At 39.8% G+C, this 18,782-nt stretch overlaps 1 pseudogene across 1 annotated transcript; it reads right to left on the bottom strand.

The window, feature by feature from the left end:
* Positions 1-3,507: 3,507 nt before the first annotated feature.
* Positions 3,508-5,349, bottom strand: LOC144648455 (uncharacterized; annotated as a pseudogene). The gene is made up of 5 exons (XR_013569697.1): positions 5,304-5,349; positions 4,903-5,125; positions 4,346-4,573; positions 3,985-4,215; positions 3,508-3,644 (listed from the first exon to the last, which is right to left on the bottom strand). The product of XR_013569697.1 is annotated as an uncharacterized LOC144648455 (transcript).
* Positions 5,350-18,782: the final 13,433 nt, after the last annotated feature.

The raw sequence follows: 18,782 nt of genomic DNA, 5'->3' as shown, positions 1-18,782 counted from the left end.
AAACACACAGTCAAGAAAATGATACTCGAACATTGTGCAAATGGCATGTACTATTGATGCTGCAAAAATTGTGTTATCTTATTCAAATATAATCAGCAATAATCTCATTAGATAATTACATAATAATAGTATTGATTATTAGTATACAGATACAGAATAATGTAAAAAAAACATTGGGAACTTTTGCAATCGTAATTCTATGTTTATAATATACAATTAACGTTTTACTTTACTCGACAGTCACCCATGAAAAATGTGTGCGATTGGTTACAAAATCAGCGAATTGGCTGATTTTGGTGATGTTCTCAGAAAACCCAAGGAACAGCCACATGACAACCAAGTTACTGGCATCGTATATAAAGTGGAATGCAAATCGTGTCCTTTTGTATACATTGGTGAAAGTCAAATATCCTGGAACTCTAGCACTACCCTGGCACTCGAGGCAATAATGAGTCTAAAAAGAATAAAATTAACTTTCAAGAGGAGGCTCCCCTCACATGACGTCGTTTTCAGAGAGGTCCTCAAATAAAACTAATTACAAGGTTAAAAATCAAGTTAAAAATCAAGTCTGCCATAAAACAGCACTCGGAGACCACTGGACATGACATTCATCCAAACTTTGTAGAAATACTGGAACGAGGCGTTTGCAGCCGAAACAAAAGCTTATTTTTAAAGTCTTTGCGTTCCACTGTAAACACCGAAGCTGTTAATGAACGCCAGCCTTTCCCTAAAGCGTATTTGCCACTAATTGTATCCCTTAGGGACCGTCAGAAGTTTTAAACTTTTAAATTTATTCTTTTATAGTAATTTCATTCTGAGGAAGGCAACAGAAACGTTGCCGGAAATTAAAGTTTAACATTTTAAAGGTAAGATACAACCATATTTATAATTTTTATTATGACCACTGATCACCTAAACAGCAATAATTTTTGAAATACTGCTATATTTCAGCTCATCGTACTACTTTTACGTCCCAGCTGTTCAAAAGTCTACATGTAAACAAATGGTTGCTAAGGTACTAAATGTCTCAAAATGCAAGGAAATATTTGCTAACTGAGGGATTTTTAACTCGGGGAGAAGTTAAGTTTGTACATTTCTTCCAATTATAGCTTTCATTGCGCTATAACAACTTTTATTAAAAGTGTGACCATTTAACTTCCATTCTGAAACTCAGGATTTGAAGTGTCATCGTTTTATTATATAGGCCTTAGCAACCGTCTCTATGGTGACAGTTAATTAATTACAAAGCATCTTATGTTAAAGAGTATGATCGATTGTTTAATCCCTCCAAGTTTAGTAAAGTTTGGTGCAATGAGGTGGGAGATATGGGCCTTGTTATAATATACCGACCTGAATGTTCTAAAGTTATCCCCACCCACACCCTGACAAAAACCTCTCGTTTTTTCCGTTAAGCTCCATTTTCGCGGCTGGAAACAAGTTGAATATAAAACACTAGGCCCTTAGCTTTAATTTGGTACCAAGGAAACTTTGTTCGGTTGGGGTGCTACGAAATTGCTTTTCCAGCCACTTTTTACGAATTGGCTCATGGACTAGTAGGAGTTTTAGACTGAAATACTTGGTAATATGATTTTATCCAAATTTTCTTTAGAGATCGTAGAGAGGGTTGAAAACGGTATACAGTTGTACAGCAAGCTTTCACAGGAAAATTTTACAAAAAAACATTTATGGTTTTTTGAATGGCAAATTGGGTAAATCCCATTTTTAAAACCATTCATGGATATTCCGAATTCTTCCCATGAATGTTTTTAAATGAATAAACAGTAATGGATTTTAGGTATTTACTATGATGGGATTTATCAAAATCACATCAATGTAAATTAAATTTCCCATCATGGTTAAACGAGATTTACCATTTTGGAACATCAAGGTAACACATGATGGGTTTATGAAGAAATACATTCATGTTATCTTATTTTCCATCATGGTTTATAAACATTTACCATTTTGGAATATCAAGGTAACACAGGATGGGTTTATGAAGAAATACATTCATGTTATCTTATTTTCCATCATGGTTTATAAACATTTACCATTTTGGAAAATCAAGGTAACACAGGATGGGTTTATGAAGAAATACATTCATGTTATCTTATTTTCCATCATGTTTTATAAACATTTACCATTTTGGAAAATCAAGGTAACACAGGATGGGTTTATGAAGAAATACATTCATGTTATCTTATTTTCCATCATGTTTTATAAACATTTACCATTTTGGAAAATCAAGGTAACACAAGATGGGTTTATGAAGAAATACATTCATGTTATCTTATTTTCCATCGTGGTTTATAATCATTTACCATTTTGGAATATCAAGGTAACACAAGATGGGTTTATGAAGAAATAGTGACATTCATGTTATCTTATTTTCCATCATGGTTTATAATCATTTACCATTTTGGAATATCAAGGTAACACAGGATGGGTTTATCAATTATACACATTCATGTTTTGTAACTTTCCATGATGGTTTTATTAACATTTACCATTGTTGAATGTCAAGATAACACAGCATTGGGACTTTTTGGTCAGGAGAAACACATTTTTACCATCAACATTCTATTGTGGTTTACTGCTGCTAGTAATTTGCCTTCATCAAGGTAAGACAGGATGATTTTACACAACTATTTCATTACTTTTATTGCTCAACTATTTCATATTGTTTTCTTTTTTCAGATATAGTAGCATCACTGACTGATTGAAGCACAGAAGCTAAGATGAATGATCAACAGTTCTATTTAATTAAAAAAAATAGAAAAAATCTTCAGTGTATATAATTTTCTTAACAAAGTGTTTCACATTTAACCTGCATGCAGTCATTGACAACACAAAATGGTTTATACTTTTGTCAAGTAAAACCTAAAAAACCTTGTTGAACGTACTTTTAAACCTTTGAAACATTAAGGTGGACAATTTCAATTTCAAACCTGTAGATATATTGCAACAATCTGGACTCTTTTTTTCAACCCATACTTCTTTTAAAACAAAGTGTTAAATATAAAAGGGCCTGGGGGGGGGGGGGGTACTCAGGGATCAAAGTGACGGGGATGATCGAATGGAGGCAAAACTCAGGACCCAAACTCATTACCAAAAAAAATCCCTGGACCAAAAAAAAAACACCCAAAAAAAACCCTAGTCAAATTACCCCTAAATTGCCAAAGGCTGCGCCGAGGCACTTTAGTTTGATTATAATACCCCAAAAATCCCTTATTTAAATCAAGTCACCCAAAAAAATACCTGCCAACTTCTCCTACCCAAACAAATCCCGGAATCGAAAATTCTGACCCCCAAAAAAATCCTTTGCACATCCCCGTCACTTGGATCCCAGAGTACCCCACCCCCCCTGGGTAAAACGGTCAAACCTAAAAAGCTTTTTTCTTGACTATATCCCCCCGCTGAACATCCTTTAATTCCTTTGAACTTTGGACAATTCCATTTTCGAGGAGATATGTTGCTACAATTTGGGCGGCCTTCTCTTTTTCCATGGTTTGGCACTCCTTTGATGGTATTAAACCATATTTTTTGACACAAGAGATGAGTTGCTTCCTTGCTACATATTTGAATGCTATGGCGTTAAACGCCACTTGAACAATTACTTTTGCCACAGCCATGGGTATTTGTTTCTGTTGATTATGAAAAAAAAATTAACCAAAGCACAGCAATAACACTGTTGCATTTAATGCTCCAGATATCCTAATATTATTTGTGTCTAACAAGGATATTAATTAGCATGCAATATTTCTTGTTGAAGCTTTCATGCAGACAGTCTATTTTGAATATTCGGATACTAAGAATATGATAGTTGAAAGCATAAGCACTCCATGAACATTCAGACCTTGTACTCTACCTCATCACGGCTTGTGCTACAATCAGATCAAAGATCTCGAAGTTTGTGTTACCATTACCCATACAAGCTGAAAACACAGTTTAGAAGTGAATGTACAAAAATTGAAATCTTTATACCTTTATGTTTTTCTCAGTTGATTTTTCCACATCCGATTCTGCACTAGCATCTCCACTAGTACTGGCATTTCCACTTTCATCTACATCTTATTCACCATCTCCTGATTGAACAAGTTCTGCTGGATTTTCCTCAAACTGATCGTCTCGGATCACTGCATCTGAGGAATCACTGCCAGTAGTAGTGCTATTTTTTTCTGTACTTCGTTTTCTCTTTAGTCTTCTTTTGTCCATCTAGAAAAAGAATAAATCCAGATTATATATAGTTGAAGAGAGGTTAAACTACACACATTGTACAAGTATAACTTGAACTCAATGACATACCAGTGATGACAAAATAATATAACAGAGAATCAACAATCACCTGAGTGTAGTCATGGCCATTTCGATGTCTCCTCCTCCGTTCATTTATGACATCAAGGATATGTTGCCTTATGCTTGCTTTGTCAAAGCCTGCAGGCTCATAGGAACATTTAGGAACAATCTCGGCCACCAAATTTTCGAGTTCTTCTTCAGCGGCCGGATCTTTCTTGAAGTTACGATTTCATTTCCAGGCCAGTTTGCAATCGCTGCTTCTGACACAGCTTTTCTCCTGGTAGATGAATTGGTAAAGAACGAAGAAGTCCATTTAAAATTGTACTTTCTACAACTACTAAAGAACAAGAAATCTTCAATCATTTGGACAGGAAGGTAACATTGGATTCATTTTTATTCAAGAGCTGCAAAGCAGTCAATCCTTTATGTCACACGAAACCTATTGCGATTAAAGAACGGTCGACTGATCGAACATTCAAAACAGGGATTGATGAGTGTTTGGAGTTATAGGGAATGGTAAAATTAGTGTGAGTTATTTTTACGACAGTGTGCATGATATGTACTAATTAAAAAATCAGCAATTAACCTGAATCTATTAGGCCTTACTTTGCTTTGTAGACTCGTTGGTCCAATGGTGACAATGATTTTACTTCTAGTACAGTAGGTTTCTTGTTGCGCCTGTACGCAGCCACTGGAACTTCGTCCACTGAACAAACTACGTCTTTCAGAAGTAGTTGGTCCCCAACTGTCGCTAATCCACATGCTTCATACTGAGCTCTCGAACCCTCTCTGGCGAGAAGTTTTAACGCCTTGCCATCTATTTTCTGTTCTGTATGATAAGAAACAAGATAAAAAATAAATCGGTATAAATTATGTGAGGAAACGCTGGTATTTCAGAGTCTATTGTTAAAAAATAAAGTCTTTTATTACAAACATTCGCAGGTTGAGAACGGCAAGAGTTTTGGAAGAGAATTTTGGCGCCAAAACTTTAACCTAAATGCACATGCCAGAAGATGAATGGAATAGTCCATTTCGCGGATAGAACGAGCGCATTGCACTATGGGGTGAACGCAATGCATTATGGGCTTATTTGGGGGCAGTCGAGATCCAAAATGGCGGATGGTGATGGACGTTTCTTTGAAAACTGGAAAGTTTCTGACCTTAGAAGTTTTCTTATCGCGAGAGATGTTCCCGTGTGTGACCTGCCCAAAGCTTCACTCGTTCAGAATTGCTATTTGGCTGTTTCCCTTGGATTACAACCCAATAATTCGAAATCACCCGATGAGTATGCACAGGACATTTATCAAAGTAAACAAGGAAAGCTCGTGTTAGATGGCGGCTTGATTCGGTTACCAAATCCCGATACACTACATGAAGGGTGGGAAGACTCACCATCAAGCCTACCCAACATTGTCCAGAGTGCAACGGAAAACTATTTTGACAAAAGTAAGTGGAAAAAAATTCTGCTGGGAAGTATGTAAATATAGATATTCCCTATGTCTGATTCAATATGGGCACAAGCTATTTCTGTGTTAGTGGTACATATTGGGCTATTGCATTAAATATGCGCACCCCCGGGGTTGAGGAGCAATGGAATTCTGAGGGGGCCAGTGTTGGGAAAATGAGGAATTCTTGAGGGGGAGCGGCTAGAAGAGAACGGAATTCTTGAGGGGGAGCGGCAAGAAGAGAACGGAATTCTTGAGGGGGAGCGGCAAGAAGAGAACGGAATTCTTGAGGGGGAGGGGACTATAGGAAACGGCTGAAATAAAAAATAAAACTTTAGAAAATAAAATTACAATCCGTCACGGTTGCCAGGAAAACCTCAGACAAGCAATTTATCTTCTTTAAGAACGCTGGGCAGACGTCTTTAGACGTATTTGAGCCACGGATGGCAACCAGAAGGAGAATGTTTAAGCGTTTCGTTAAGATTTTCCTCCAGAAAAGCGTTAGAAAGCCTTCGTGAAATACGCGCCAAATACGTGAACGTTCCACTTCCGGTTGCCGTTCGTGGCTCAAAAACGTCTGTGCTTAGTATATCAGATATATCGACATTGACAAAAAAATAATCACGGTTTAACCATCAACAGTAGTATTGACGAGTTATTTTGCACAATAAATGGATATCTCTTCAACTGTTACCTTTGTTTGTCCTTGTTTGAAGCATTTTGGCATTTTGATGTGCAAAAACCTTTGCGTAAAATTTATGTGTCACTGACAGGGCTCGAAATGATGGCCGGTCAACGGACAATGTCTCAAATGTCGGCCTTGCCGGTCATGTTGTCCGGTCACGAGTCGATAATTATATTTAAATAATATTCAAACAAAAAATAATTTTCTCTTGTTGCCTGCTCGCTGGCTACGAATTATGTTACTCGCGTGACAATTAAACCATTGCGGTCGCGTAACGTTTTTGTGGCGAATACCAAGATTAATGGTGATTTTTATGAGCAGAGTTGCGGTAATTTTTTTGACAGCGCGATTAAAACTTTTAAGAACTTGTTTTATACCCAGCTCTCTTTCCAGTATAGACAACTGATCAAGAAGGCCTCGCCCCTATATTTCTTGCAATTTGCTTTTCCGCCATTTCGTGGTTATTCGTCTGCAGATTTTTGTATTCATTTCAGCGGCCTTGAAAGAGTGAAGAAACTGCTTCCAGCTTGTTATTTGGGCGAACATTTTTCTTTGTGAGGGTTCAAACAATCGAGAACAAGCCTGAAAAATAGTGGAAGGTACGGACCAAAAAAATCTGAGTTACCCTAATGTCGCGGGTCGCGGGTCGCGGGTTTTGTCGCGTTGGTCGCGGGGTCGCGTGCGCCCTCCCCCTCCCGCCCCCGGCCCCCCCGCCCGCCCGCGCGTCGTGGGCCCGCCCCGTCCGGCTCCCCCTCGCCCCCGCCCTTCCACGCCCCCTTCCCCGCCCCCCCTCCCTCCCCGCGGCCCCCCCTTCCCGCGTCGTCCCCCCTTCGTGTCTTTTCCTCCTCCCCGGGTCGTCTCGCTGGCAGTGTTCGGTCGCTTGTTGTCTCGCCCTCTTCGTCGTGTTCCCGCGATCATCGGCGTCCCGTGTGTTCTCTGGAATGCATTCTTTCCCTTTCCGGACTTCACCCGCGACTTTCACCCGCGACTATCCCGCGACCGCACTTGACACCCGCGCCCACCTAGGGAAACTCAAAAAATCTTCCCCTCGAAGTTGCCCGTGCTTAGCGCCGGTAACCGCTAAATGCATTTGCAACTTACAAGTAAACAAATGAGTCAGGCACAAACATACAAGTTTTACGTTCGCGATGAATGACTCCGGCTTCAATTCAGTGAAAATTTGCTAGATTTCCACGTCAAAGAACTTTAAAATCATTGAATAAATCTTGTACCGCGACAGTTAGCTTTTTCCTTTCCCTTCTTTATTAATATTGAACGTTTTTTCTTTCGCGTCATGTCAATCTGTGGACTTTGTGTGGAGCTGAGCATGTGTTTTATTTTTAGCCGCCGTGATGCAGCGTGGTTTTCGATTGGTTTTCCGCGTCATCCGATAAACTTAATGAGAATACGACATTTTATCAAAAAAATAAAGTAACTAGTATCCTATTTCTTGACGAACATTTCTTATATTTATTTTATAAAAGCAAGAAACCGCACTTTTTAGGGTTAACTGGCGTAATAAAACCACTTGAGATGTTGGGAGAACGTTTGAAAAGCTTGTAAATCACTCGCCTGACTATCGTGATTTACAAGCTCTTGTCCTGTTCTCCCAACATCCCACGTGGATTTATCACGCCAGTACCGGTAATCGCCTTCCCCCACCCCATCCCCTCTAAAACCCCTCAATCCAGCGTGACTCTGAGGTTTTTCCATCACAAGAGTTTTACGCCAATATCATGTCGTCAGTGGTGATAAAACTTTTCGAAACTGTTTCTCAGAGCCGGGTATTCCATGCAGTGATACCGAGCTTTCCTATAAAAGCTTCCTTAAGCGATTTAAGACGAGAAATCCATGAAGAAGATTTACTTGATGGAAAGTACGTTTTTGTGAATGACGGCAAGGTGTGTGCGAAGGACACTGAAGGGGAGCTTACAGTGGAAGCTTCGTCGAGCCATGCCGATGGTGCAGATGAAAACTGTGAAGATGAGCGGCCAATAAATGTTGTAGAAGTAAAATTCGTCAATGACAGCGAAGAAGGAAAAAACACTTCCGATGAAACTCCCACGTCGGATGAAAGCTCCGAAGAGTTGGAAGACACGCGGAAAAGTGAGCTGTCAAGCAGCCGTGGCACGAAGAGAGAGGGCGCCTGGCAAATGTTCAAACCGCCAAATTCTTTGGAAGTTAAACAAATCAAAATCTATACCAGCGAAGAAATTGGCCAAGCAAGAGGGATGCGAGCTTCTTATTTAAAGTTCTGGAACAAGCGTGCGAAGGCATTATGCACAAAGGCGCCTAACCTATCTAAGAAGACCATTTATGACAAAATTAATGACGAGTGGAGACTAGAACAAGAACAAATCCTCAAAAGAGAAGCAGAAGTCTTAGAGAAGTCAGCAGAAGCACCAGTTTCCCTAAAGGCAGGAACACTTACAAAAAACATGGAAGCAATTAATGAGGCAACTGAAGAAATGCGCGAGACCACCTCAAAACTTCGGGGGAAGTCGCTTTCCTCTTCTCAGAGGAAAGAACTTACGGCCTTTCAAAGAAGAGCACAAACGAAGTTGAAGCGCGCTCAAGACACCATGCGTAAAAACCTCAAAGTAAAAAAAAGTAAGATCGATGCTGTCATGAGCAAAGCAAAATGACTGTTATAGATGCCATGATTCGTTTTTCGTTTGAAACTGATGTGTATAAAACTGAACTGAGTTAAAATCTTAAAGCTATATGATGTTTTTCACTTGTGTAATAATTGATAAATATGCAGACAGCAGACACAGTTTTGTTGCTAAAGTTCTTGGCAATAAAAATGAAATTGAAAGAGGCAATATTTATTCTCATTCTTTTACCGTTAAAAGGTCCCCGTGCCATTGAAAACAGTTTTTAAAATTTTATTTGTCGTTCGCACTTTGAATATATACATTTACGCACTTTGTCTCTTCCTTATACTTTTTCTGTGGGAGCTGTCTTTGTTCGCCCTTGCGAAAATATGCCGATTACCGTCTTGTAAAATTTTGTCCGCGCTAGATTCTAAACTTTTTCCGCTCTTTGCTATTTTTGTCTTCCCGCGCTAATTTGAAAAATTATTTCCCTGCACCGATTGAAGTTGTCAGCCGATGATTGTCACTGATGCGGTTTAACCTTTTTAAATCTTAGATTAATCAAAACTAACTTCTCCCTGCCTTCTATAAAGGCGCTGCCTGTCAACTCGTTCTCCAAATAATTTGCAGTAGTTTTTATTTAGTCGCATTCTTTGTGGTCGCGTCTGGAATCTGGCTATTTTTGTTTTCCCACGAGTTCCCATGCGTTCCAGTCGAGTGCTGCGAACAATGCGAATGATTGACAGCCGTTTATTTTTAGTCAATGAAACGAAAACCACAGTGTTGGCTTCCTACTTGGAGTTCTTGCTTGTCCGCGAGTTTTCGCCATGGAGAGGACTTTGAAGCTCATTACGCGGGGTGAAGTTTTTGCCGTTGTCAAAAATGTTAATGAAAAAGAAACTTTATCTTCGGTTCGTGAGAAACTCCGAAAAAATGTAAACCTCACTGAATACTCATTTTTGCTTTTTGGTATCGCAATGAAATATAAACAAGAGGCGAAAACACTCGTTTGTGATTGTTGGCAGCGTGAAGACGATGGAAGTTTTGTTATAGAAGTGAAAGCGGTTGAAAGTGGAAACCCCAAACCAGCCATCTCAAGTCCGTCATCATCCCGTTCACCAAAATCGCCTTGCGGTGAGCTGTCACCAACTGAACATGAAATTAAGGTTTCAAAAATGAAGTGCTTTAGTGACGCCGAAATACAAGAAGCAAGAGAATTATTCCAGAAAGAAAGAATGAGATTCCACAACGGCATGCTGGAAAAAATCAGATTGGATCAAAGTCTGTCCGATTGGGGCCCTCAGGAGCTTCTTGGAGTTATCGAGTCATCCTGGGTCATGAAAAAAACTGAACTTTTAAAGTTAAAGGTTAAAGAAATTCTGTGTGAAGATGTTGCTTTCACAACAGATTGCGAGGGGCGCGATAAAGTACTGTCGCGCAATCTAAATACGCTGGAAAAAGCACACTTTGACGTTGAACAAGAATATTCGAAGTTTACGAAAGATATTCGCGAAAACGAATCCAATCGGCAAAGTTTGGAAAAGAGGTTTGACGAATTTTTCTCCGCCTTAAAGAAGAGCCAAGCAAATCTTCAAAAGTCTATCGAGGCCTTTAAAAAGAAAACTTCTCAAACACAACCAAAGCCGGCCACCGTTGATGATAGTTTGGAGAGTCAGATTTCACAACCACTTGAAGAAGAGGAAATTTCAACTCTCGCGGAGGACGTTAAAATGGAATACGAAAGTGACTCAGAAGAAACCTTTTGATTGACATGTCGTGCATGAATGACAGTTTGTTATTAAATTTAAGATCTCCCACGCTGCGCACCTCGCAGCCAAGCAAAGTCGCATTTTCCCATGTGTATAGTTCTATAACAATTTGTAAAACTGTTCTTCGTGTTGAAAAGAAAAAGGATAAACTGTTCTTCGTGTTGAAAAGAAAAAGAAATGAAGTTTATAATAAACATGTAAGGCGACGTTATTTTCCATTTTGTGTTCATTATTAAAACCATTTACGTGAAATATTGACTGTCCAAGCGCGAAAAATTAAATAGTGTGCATTGCTGTGGGGGGGGTGGGGGGGGTAGTGGGGCATGATATGGGTGTCGTAGACGTAGCAAAAGCGATGGTCAGTGTTCCCGAGAGCTGTTTTTTTTTCACAGTTTTACTGCCTCTTTTTTGGAGAGGGAATTTCCCCACAGAATCTACACCAAATATATTATATATCTTCAGAGGACTGTAGTGTATCAGATACAAATTGAATGTGACCGCCCCCCCCCCCCCCCCGCAGTCCACCCACGTTCCCTTCAAACCGTATTCCGTGCTCCTGTACGCTACACGTGTTCTATCAGTGTTGTTACACGAGTTTTCGAGACCGTTTTCTTCGAATGTTTTATAGACCGTCGAGTATGTTTACTGATCAATCCGCAGTCCGTACGGATTTGTTGCTTTTGCAACAAGCGATTATCGGAGATGATAGGCCTAAGTGTAAAAGTTTGTTTGAAAAATATCAAACAATTCTTCAGTCTCATTTATCTGGTGCTAATTGTGACAAGGTTGCTGTGCGTATTGTAGAAGACGAGATTTCCTGGTGCTTTAAGCCCACAGACATACCCGAGAACCTTTCGCCGAAGACAACAACAGCAGATGGAAATTGTTTGTATTTTTCCGCATCAATTTCACTCACAGGCACTGAAGCGCTGGCGCACGTTCTAAGACTACTTGTGGCGGCCGAATTGTACTTGGAGGCGGATTTCTACGTTAATCACCCGTATTTTAAAGAGCATCTTAACACGACGAACTACAGCGAAAGTACTTTATTTGCTATAGCTCTTTCGACAGACTACGACAATGTAAAAAACAGGCGAGATGTGGTATTAAACGAAGCAAAACTCACTTGCCGCAATGGGAAATGGGGAGCCATGCTTCAAATTATGGCCTTGACGTCTGTTGTTGGCAGGCCAATTTTTGCAGTCTACCCAAACACAGCGAACAAAGCAGTGAGATCGTTTTGCCATGGCGTGGTGAGGCCGAGAGTGTCGCAGCCTGAAAAAGAAGCATCCGAAAAGCATGACATGCTCTTTCTAATGTGGACGAGGACCACCCTAATACCTGGAAATGAGACATTTCAGCCGAACCACTTTGTACCGCTTCTTCCATCAGCTGGTTTCCGGGGACCGCTATCTCTCGATGAAAACGAGTTTCCTTCTTTACAAAAAGTCAATGAACTATCCAAAAGGTGAGATTAGCTTTTTTTTGGTACCGTTAAAGAGGGTATGTATGGGGCTAACTGATAGCTGATAATGGCCAAAATATCAACAGTCAGCTGTAAAAATTGTTGCTATTTTTAGAACTTAAGAAATTGTGTTTTGATGTTAATCTATTTATCAGGCTAATCATTTCATTTCATTTCACATGGGTTTTACTAAGGGGGGAGAGGTACCACGTGAAATTACTTCCGTTCTCGGCAACTTCTGTCTACGTGTCACAAGTTTTATCACGGTACACAATTACCGTCAAAATCTGCTTCATCATAACTCTCATTCATTGATTGCGTGCTCTACAGCACACACTCAGCATGAATTAGCGAAACTAAAAGTTGAAATGTAGGCAGCGTTTAAAGCCCCATGGCTATCCGTAGCCTGTAGTTAACGCTAGCGTTACTCGTTTTAAAAGTTGCGTGACCTCGCACCCCGGCCATTTATTAAAAGAACCTATGACAGATTTTTTTTTTTCTGTTTCCGGAATCTACATTGGGTCCTGATATGAAAAACGAAAAGAAAATTCCGGAATCAAATTTCCTCAACCGCGTTTTAGCCGTTAAAAAACGTTAAATTTTAAATCCGGTAGGGTCAAATACCGCGCCAGGTGGGGGAACTGGGGAGAGCTGAGTTGCTACTTGTCACCGTGAACACCTTTTACATGTTGTTTTTTAAACGAATTTCGACAAAGAAATGGACTAAGATATCTTACTGCTGAATATTTTAGGGTGTCCATAATCTACGTGGTCCACGATCAAAAGTCGTTTAGAAAAATAACATGTAAATGTGTTCCCCGTGACACGTAGCAACCCAGCTCCCCCAGTCCCACCACCTGGCGCAGTATTTGACCCAACCGGATTTAAAATCTAACGTTTTTAAACGGCAAAAGCGCGGTGAAAGAGAATCGATACGAAAATTTCTGGACCTTGAGGCTACGGTGGGCGTTTATTCGAGGCTGGGCGCTTAATCGAATAAATACCGTATTTTTGCAAGCCAAGGTACAGTCCTCTATCATTGAACCGGTTTTCAGAGCAGCACGGGAAGGGACTGAGAGTGTTTCTGCCCTGTGGAAATAGAGGCAGTAAACAGTATATTACACTATTATGGGGTATTGACTTTAAAAGGGAACCGAAAAAACTGAAAAAAATGTTAACTTATTATCAGACAGTTTAAAAATTGGCATACACCTTTTTTGTAGAAAAAGAGACGGGTATAAAGACACTACAAAAACTTCAAAACAGAAAAGGAAGGCTGACTCATCTAGATCTGGAAAAAGAGTGCACCCATGGACTGCACTGGATCTCAGCTGCGAAAAAAAGACAAAGGTTGAAAACATCCCAGACGAGAACAAAGTTAATACTCCCTTTCCCGATTTGTCTATGCACTGGTATAGATCTCAGACAGAGGGGGCTAGCGATAATACAAAGGTGCTCGCATGCGGGAATTCTTGCATTGTGGATGATGTAATACCATTTCCTTTGTTGTCGTCAGAGTGGTATTGCCAGCAAAATTCCCAGACTCACCTTCTCCCTTTCCCAGATGTTTCTAAGAAATGGTATTCCAGCATCAAGGAAGCAGAAGCTCGCGAAGATCCGGGGCTTGTCGTTTTCCCTGCTTTATCGAAAAGCTGGCATCAAAGGCGGTCAAAACTACTGGTTAAAAATGATAATCGAAAAGATGTATCGAAAGCAAAGGGATCCCTGGAGGAAAACATCAAAAATCTAGAAACAAAAGTCAAGAGCGACCCAAGTCTAAACGTGCGAAAGAAGTGCTCAATCATTGTTGAAGTAGGAAAATACCTTCTCAAGAATGGACCAATTGTAAAAGCGAGAGATTTAGGCCAAGTTTATGCTGAGAAGAGAAACGAGATAAACAATGAAAATTCTAAACGATGTCCTAAGCCATCCGAGTTACTGACGACGTTATCACCGTATCTAAACATTGAAAAAATACACTTGCAGAACACCGCTTTCTTCGTCGAAAACCGTAACCAAGACCTTAGTGCGATAGTTCATCAGCTAGAAGCGTTGTGCGAAGGTGGCCTAAGAGAAAAAATGAACGCACATCTAGAAAGCGAGATAGGAGGTCTTTTTAAATCAGCCTTGCGATTTGCAGATACAAAAAGAGACAAAGACTTGCTAAAGGGCATTTTCGCAACTGCAACAAGCACAAAGTTTGTGGCAAAAATATCAGGTGTTCAGAACAAAACTTCGATCATGGCCAGCAAGAGTGAACTGGAAGGTAATCTTCTACAGTATAGAAACATTGAAATGTCTTCACAGATCGTACGAAACGACATGACCAATGAACAGCAACGAAGATTAACAAGACGCATAATAGCTTCAAGAAAGTCAAAGGAGTTTAAATCCTCTTATGACAATCGAGGTCGTCCATTGTTGGCCGATACGTTCCCTGAAATGGGAATGGTGTTGCAGAGTATTTTTGAAAGTGGAGAAAGCGGTATTGGTGGTAGCGTGGAGTCGCATCCCCGACTAACTACTGACGTAATGTTTCGAAGCAGCGACAATCATCTGTTCATGTGGCAAGCAAGGAAAACGCTACTTCAAGTAGCTCCGCCACAGTTTTCAATTTCTCTGTCTTCTTGTTACAATTACACGGATTGCTATAGAGAAAACACTTTTTCAGCAAAGAGGCACCACTCGGGTAAAAACATTAACGCTAAAATATCGTTAAAACGTCCACCACGTGACTCCGTGTCTCACCAAGTAGTCAACTTGCATTGGTCAACCAAAGCTGTAAATTTACTTTTGGAGAAGGCAGAAACAAATCCAGATGACAATATTGTGGATTCACGAGATGCTAAGGCAATTATTTGTGGGGATATTCAGCCGGTTCAAATTCCAGGAAAATCTTGGAAGCCAATATCGTATGAGGATCACACGTTTGATCAGAGCCGGGTGAATGCGGTCGTTCCTATGACACACTTGTTCATGGATTTATATGATCACAAACAGCAGGAACAAAACACTGACAAAGTGAAAGAAATTCAGGTCACAAGAACAGGAAAACCAGTAACGTTAGTTTATCTAGGGATTTCGGAGCCAGAAACCACATTCAGAGCAATGAATGAAATGCTGTATTTGTTGACACTTCCGTCCTTGGATGTTATTTTTCGAAACCCCAACACTGGTCTTCTGAAGAGTCATTTAAGCCTACTAGTAGATAACGGCCATGGAGAGGATCCTGACAGTAAATTAACGCAAATGTGTATTGTTCGCCTGCTGCAGTTGCTTAACCTCGCAAAAATTCAGCAAAGAAGCTTTGCAGAATACCACAGTAAACGAAATTTTGCAGAAAGGGTACATGCCGCAGAAAACGAGTCTCTTTCAAGACATGGGGCATTCAGCAGCAAAGAAATCCATCCAAATGCCGAACCCCATAGTATGGAACACTTAGAGAACATGGAAAACATGGCGCAAAAAGTAATGAGTTGCTTGTCTTTAACACGCTTTGGTGGCCATTTCCTGGAATGTTATAGAGGAGTGCAGAAGGGAATTTTTAATGACGAAGATAGGCTGAAAGAATTTCTTCAGTTGAGCGAGGAGAAGAAAAAAGACTGTGAATGGCAGTACGAACCAGAAAAGAATGAATACTTCTATAGTCTAGTAAATTGCTGGAAAGTTGACGAAAATTTTAAAGGCTCTTATGCCAGTGACTATGAAACAATCTCAACTTCAAGAAGAGACAAATACGGTACTGAAATAGGGTTGTCTGAAAAGCAGGACGGAAGTGGACATTTGCAGCCAATACCAGACTACATCCGGTGGATTCATGAAAATGGAGAGCTGCATTACTTGTCATTCGAGAAAACCCAACACCTCATGAGAGAGAATGCAGAGATTGAAGCCTCAAGTGAACTGTTTCTTCCAGGAAAAATCTTAGACATCTTTTTTAACATTGATCGAGATCCACCAGAAAATATTTTAAATCAACTTGCTTTGCTTGTGTGGCTTCCAGTCGAAAGTGTCAAACAGTACTTTAGTGCACGCCAAAGAAAAGTTGACAAGTCATTTCGGGACAATATGGAAAAAGAAACCTGGAGGAACCATCCCTTATATAATTTAAGTGCAGGTCAACTCCAGCAGAAATGTAAAGAAAAAAATCTACCATTTAAAGGCCCAAAATTTGTTCTCGCTAAGGCGATTTCACAATCCAGAGGCGAAGATCAACCTAAAGAATTTAAAGTTAACTACCATGGCAATCTCGAAGGCCTCCCAAAAACCGTGGCAGCGTTAAAAAAGCTGCCAATTGCCACGTTACAGTTCATTTTAAAAATGCACAACCAGCCAATCACTGGAAACAAAGACAACCTTGTTTTAAGACTTTTCCTTTTACGAAATGGTAGAGGCCACCTGGTTTCGTACTGGGAAGTGAACGAAATTACACGAATAATCGGAATGACTAAAAAGATTCTATTCTACCAAATGCAAGAAGATGTGCTCAACTTGTCGGAGGTTCGACGCAAGCGAAAGTATCTTAAAACAACGGCAAAGTCTGTGATCCTGCCAGCAGAAGATTGCACCAAAGAAAGTCTCACCAGTCTCCTTGATCCACTATTGCGGCACCTTCACGCTGTCGCAAGCGTCAACAAGGAAACTACGGAAGGCGTGCAAAGCATCAAGAAGTATCTTATACAGAAAGGCACCCCCGAGCAAAATGATTATGAAGGATTATTCGAGATCGGAAAAAAACTAAAGATAAAATGGACAGCTGAGGAAATTGGTGATTCTGGGTGGCGACCAGGCTGGTACGTGGCCGAGGTCCAGTCTTCCTCCATGGACACGGACGAAATTAGTGTAGTATACTTTAGCGAGCCTGATGCTGTCTACACAATAGAGGTTACACCCCTACTTGCACAAGGGAAGCTAGTCCCACGTTAGGTAATCATCATCATACTGTATGACTTAAAGGTCAAATGAACAGAAATTTAGATTTTTTTTGCCCATGTGTTTATTAGAGACAAATAAACATATCCCGAAGTTTTAAAGTAATTGGAAATTGTAAGTACTGCAAAGATATAGCAAGTTGAAAAGTGCTTTTTTAGGCCTTCATAATCTTAGAGTGTATGGAAAAAAAGTCGGAAAATTGCCGGAAAGAAAAACTTGTGACGTCATAATTGGTTTTTTTGAAGATGACCGCAGACTGATTTCACAGACCGCACATTAAAATTTAAATAAACGGTGTTTCGGGAAACCGTTTTTGGGAAGCCTTCGGAAATCTTCGTGCTTTTTGCTGTAATTCGCGCTTTAAGGCTCGGAGAGCAAATGTTTTTTTAATTTTACTTCATCATGGATAGTTTTATTGTTTGACTGAATAAAATGGAATTTTGAAATTTCTGTTCATTTGACCTTTAATGTTACCATAGACCGGCCCCTCTATGAAAGGAGAGATTTTTTAAAGAAAAAGAGAACAAAAACTTAAGTCAAATCAATGATTTCAAGTCTATGTGCAATTTATCAGAACAAATTATCCTGAAAATTAAAGCACATGCCGGTTATAAAGAAATGCATTTTTTTTATTCAAGCAAAAGTCATATTTATAGTGCTATTAGCTAGCCAATAATGAATTGGGGCGTGCCAACAACAGATTCCTGGCCCCCTTTTGTACTGTTATCTCATCAGCTGACCCCTATTTCAAGTGGCCAGCGCTTTCTTTCTGTCGTTTGCAATTGTTTTCATGTTATGATCAATCACACCACAATGAAAAGCATTGCTTGTGACCAAACCTTGCTATTAAACGATCAACTTTTTTTCTTACATAAAATCCTCTAAATTTTCAAACAGTTATTAATAAGTCATTCAAAATATCATGTTGAGGTATCAGTATTGACAAAATTGGCAACCTAATTGCAACATGCTCTCCTTATTACTAGTTATAAACGATAACTGAATGTAAGAAACAAACGTCTACAGGGCTGTTTTCTAAAGAGAAGGAACGTGATAAACCTACAATAGCTTTTATGGATAGATAGATATATAGATAGATAATAAAGCATGGAACTAAGAGTGAACAAGAGAGGATTAACAATTTAGGGCGAAATATAGCTGTGTCTATTTAGATTGAATGTTTGTCCAGAAAAGATTCCGAGTTGACGACATTCACTGGAAAACACCATCTGTAACATAAATTATAGAGGAAACTGACAAAGACAATCTGATTTAAGTATCTTTAAAATCAGTTCCGACATTAAAATTTTGGAGATGAAAGGTGATCTTTGTATGAACTTTTTCAGGGGGGGGGGGGGTAGTAATTTTTGTTGGAATTCTGGAGGGTTTGGAAGTAATTTGTGTTAGAATTCTGGAGGGTTTGGAATCTTGTCTGCTTAGTAACCTTAGTAACCTGGCCTTTGAATGGAAGTGAGGCTGAAGGTGACCTTGTTTTGATACAGACCTTACTGCTTTTGTTGTGTAAATCATGTTGTTCTGATGCTAACTAGTTTGCATTTACATGATAAAGCAGGGAGGTTTGTATCAATGCAA

The sequence above is a fragment of the Oculina patagonica genome, chromosome 4 (genome assembly GCF_052425735.1).
Source record: "Oculina patagonica isolate OP01 chromosome 4, crgOcupat, whole genome shotgun sequence".
Lineage (NCBI taxonomy): Eukaryota > Metazoa > Cnidaria > Anthozoa > Scleractinia > Oculinidae > Oculina > Oculina patagonica.
Note: the sequence above shows the minus strand (reverse complement) of the source record. Positions and strands in the feature narration are given on the sequence as shown.